Consider the following 4,409-nt stretch of genomic DNA (forward strand, 5'->3'; position numbering starts at 1 on the left):
TAATGACAACAATTTTATACGCGACTAACAGTATTAAATTTCCTTAATTGTGTACAGCATGGAGGGACTAGTGTTGATACCTGATGTTACTACTGAGTTACCACGATGGCGGTGCAAAGTTGTAGTGGTACAAAAACTTAATACACAAGAATCAAGGAGAACACCAGGAAAGAAATATAAACCCATAATATTGGAGGATGAGGCTGTAAGTTTTTAAATTGATCACAAATATTAGGCCTCGGTATTAATGTTCTAAGATGTCCCTATCTTATTTTATGTCAAATATAATTACATTTCGTTAACATATATGTACGTATTTGATACTTCTTTCAGGGTAACAAAGTGCAAGCAATGTTTTATGACAAAGACATTGATGGGACGGTTGATAAAAGACTCGAAGTGTCTTCTACATATATTATATCTAATGCATCGGTTAAAGCTGTCGTAGGTTTTTCAAATTTACCTGATCCAAAGTACATGAATATTTGGAATATAACGAGAAGTACTATGATTCAAAAACTTAGTCCTAATGAGGCAATTGACATATCTGGACATGTCCAGGCTCATCTGAGCCCATTTCACCATATTTTTGACTATTTTTTATCTCGCCGACCAATAAGTAAGTCAATTCTTTATTTCATTGTCTTTTAGATTTGTTTAGTTCCTTATTATTATTATTATTGTTATTATTATTATTATTATTATTATTATTATTATTTTATGGTTAACACTTGATTTATGCATCATCAATTTAGTTGCTTCTTTTGTATAACTATAGGCATTATGGCGATTGTTATATACAAGTTACCACACCAAATTGTGGTGACCAAAAATGGCGAACAAAATGTTCATGATTTTGTTGTCATGAACGAAGAGTATAAATCTTAACCCGTTTCTTGCCTTACTTATATAACAATTATTTACTTTGTTATATGTTATCATTTTGTTTATATATTATGTTTCGAATTTCACTTATAGATTGAAGCCTATTATGCTAACACTTTGGGGAACGTTTGCTGTAAACCAAGGGGTTCAACTTGAATTACAACTTCGGCAAGGGAAATTCCCCATTATACTTGCTGAAGGATTGAACGTTAATGCATTCCAAGGTAATATTGTTATGTTCTTCCAACGAGTGCATTAAATAATTTCTACTTTTTATATTACATACTTGACATTTGTGTTTAATTAGGGTTGTCACTGAGTACACTATATAACACATCAATTGAAGTTGATCCTGTTGGCCACGTTGCAAAAGTCCTTACTGATTGGTATTTTTTAATTCCTTGTCACTTATGTAGAATATACCAGTTATTTGACCATGATAATAGTGATTGGTTATTCTTATAGGAAGGACAAAAACTCTGAACTCATCTACAAGGAAATTGTAGATAAGACTTACCTTGATTCATTGCTTGCATTGGCAGACCCTATAAGGCAACGAAAAACATGCCTTTCATCTGTTGAAACTGGATTTGAACAAGTTAGTAAACATTTCATTTCAACTGTATGTCGAATGTCAAATCGCCTTTTACATTTAACCATCAATCTATNACTTGAAGGAACCTGTTTTTAGCCATGGTCAACTATATGTCGTGATGTCTCGTGCAAAGACTGCAGCTTCTTTGAAAATCGTAATATGCAACGATTTTGATGAATCGACATGCACAAATCTTACAGAAAATGTTGTTTACGATGAAATCATCAAGTACATATTATGACGGCTTAGTTTAATTGTGCATCAATTACAAGTGAGTATAGTTTGCATTATATTATTCTATAATCAAACAATTATTATTTATTCTATCAAACACCTCACGTAATTTTCTTAGCATAGCCTTCCCGCTTACCCTTTTTNATTAGATTGCTTAAGCGTGATGGTTTCGACTACTACGTTGGTTGCAATTACTACAACAAAATAGTCCACTCAACTGAAGGCTTACAACTCCACTGCATGAACTGTGGACAAACTGATGGCATCACTGTCAAAAGGTATCAAAATATATATCTTCGTTGTTTCCTTAATACTTAAAATTCTAATATAGCATGACTTATATTATGTTTTTGTTGATATACAGGTATAAGGTGGACATAGAAATATTTGATAACGTTGGAAGTGTACGCGCAACAATGTTTAATCATGAGGTGCACCGACTATTGTTACTGACGTCGTCCAACATACCTACCTGCGAAAACGATGGTGCTATGCTCCAACAAACACTCGATAATCTTGGGCTTGTGTTTGCTCTCAAGAAAAACACCATATTCAGTGAACAAAGCACAAAGTATACAGTAGCGTGTCTGTGCAACGATGTACAGCTAGACTTAGCTGACTCAAACGATGGTTTGTTTAGGCAATCGTTGATGCTAGGAAATCCCACGAAAAGAAGGCTTGATTTTAGCCAATTATCGGGATACAGTGTAGACGATTCGCAAGCAAGCAGTCCACCAAATGATAAAGGGAAAAAGCCTAAAATTGGTTGAGCCAATGAATACTATGCATATTATGTACCTAGAAAATAATGTTGAATTTTTAAAGGGTTTCGAAAACATGTGGTAACAGTTTAGTTAAGCCATATTTCCGCCATTCCTAACAAACTATTTGTATTTTCGTATTTCATTTCAAAGTGTTTTTCGACATCAATAACTTATCGATCATTTAAACTTGCAACAAACAACTTTTTTTTTGTTTAAATTGAAACTTTATTTATTCTACAAAATTTACAATCTATATCAAGTGGTGCATGATATAGATATTTTTAAAGTTATATGCTTCAAAGAAGAAAATATTAAAAAAACAAAATATGCTTACACATAATTTTAAAATGGTTCTGATAATTATTACGTAAAATATTAAAGTAACCATATATACAGTTTTTTTTTGTCCCATAAATTAAAACTGGAACCCTTAATTACAAGCAAATGTTAAAGTAACAACATATTGAAAAAAAACTGGAAAATATGTTTATACATAATAAACTGTTGGCATTTTTCGAGAAAGGGAGGACAAACCAAGAAAACATAAGCCCATGAATAAGAAATTAAAGTTTCATTGGGTTAAATTAGTTAATTTGTTACATATTAATGGTACACATACTATCAAATTTATACACATCGTAATTTTTTTTTTAAAAAATATATGCTCGTTATATTTCAGTCCTTTGTGAAATCCATATGAACAGTAAAACTTTGTAAACATTTGCACATAATATTACTTCTAATTCCCTCCCTTCACCTAAAATCGTTAATCCATACACAAACAAACTAATTTAGATTGGTCAAAAAATAGAATTATATAGAGTATAATTGCATGATAATTATAAATTTATGTTGTATTATTGGAATCTGGAAAATCATTCTGTACAAACTCTAACACTTCATCTATTTCTTCAGGCATTAATTCGGAAATATCAGGAAATGTATGACTTTGCAACGAACTCTTATGAATTGTTGAATTAAAGTATGACAAGTTTCTATACCTTTTTTTTTTTAGCTATTCCTGTCACATTTGTTTCTAAGTCTTATTGTTGTCTCACCCAACTCAACATTTGGGTTTTGTATTATCAATTTTTTCTTATCTTCCAACTCTTCAATCACTCTTTTTAGCTCGCTTTCGTCTTGGATTCCGCCAAATTCCTACAAAATAATTTGTTATTTCTCCTTAAATAATATAAGGCTGATAAATAAGCATTACTTAATTACCTTGACGTTTTTTAATAACCTCTCCAAACTCACGAGTTTTCGTTGAGGCCAGAACAAAATTCCTAATTCTTTATACCTTTTCTTTAAAATTGCTCGACCAACATGTAGTTCATCTGCAGCTTGATCAACGGTCATATAAAAATATTTAGAAAGCAATTCTAAATTTAATGTATTAGGGTCACGATAAGTTTTTTTTTGTCCTTTTTCTTCTAATAAAGATATTTAGATTTAAATTTGGTAAATCTATCTTTGCAGCTGTATTATCTTCCTCGACAATTAAATCAACACTATCAAATACATCAACAGGATTTGTAGCTAAAACACCTGCATTTACAAACAACTTGTTAAAAACTATTAATTATTAAAACAAGAGTTACCTACAAAATGTTAAAACCTTACCAATAGTTTCAGTACATTGTGGTTGAGTACTGACATTATTTCCACCTGGAAGAAGATCTCTACTTAGAAGAGGTTCACTATCCCTTAGTGGTGATAGATATACCTCATCCCAAAATGAATTGTTACCATCAGAAGAACAATCATTTTGTTGAAGCTGATATGAGCAAGTAGCAATATTTGCCATTTGTGAAATGTATGTACTAAATGTTTCAGGGATTAATAATTTCTAAAAGTGTGAATAAGTGTTAAGAAGAGTCTAAGACCAACAAAACCACTAATTTATAGCAAAGGACAACAGTTTGTGCAAA

The 4,409-nt window shown here is 31.3% G+C and overlaps 1 long non-coding RNA gene across 1 annotated transcript; it reads left to right on the forward strand.

Annotated features, from left to right (window-relative positions):
- Positions 1-480: 480 nt before the first annotated feature.
- LOC116027405 lies at positions 481-1,261 on the forward strand. The gene is made up of 3 exons (XR_004099969.1): positions 481-619; positions 979-1,109; positions 1,193-1,261. It is a non-coding gene; the product is annotated as an uncharacterized LOC116027405 (long non-coding RNA).
- The last annotated feature ends 3,148 nt before the right edge of the window (positions 1,262-4,409 follow it).

Source organism: Ipomoea triloba, chromosome 8 (genome assembly GCF_003576645.1).
Source record: "Ipomoea triloba cultivar NCNSP0323 chromosome 8, ASM357664v1".
NCBI classification, from domain to species: domain Eukaryota; kingdom Viridiplantae; phylum Streptophyta; class Magnoliopsida; order Solanales; family Convolvulaceae; genus Ipomoea; species Ipomoea triloba.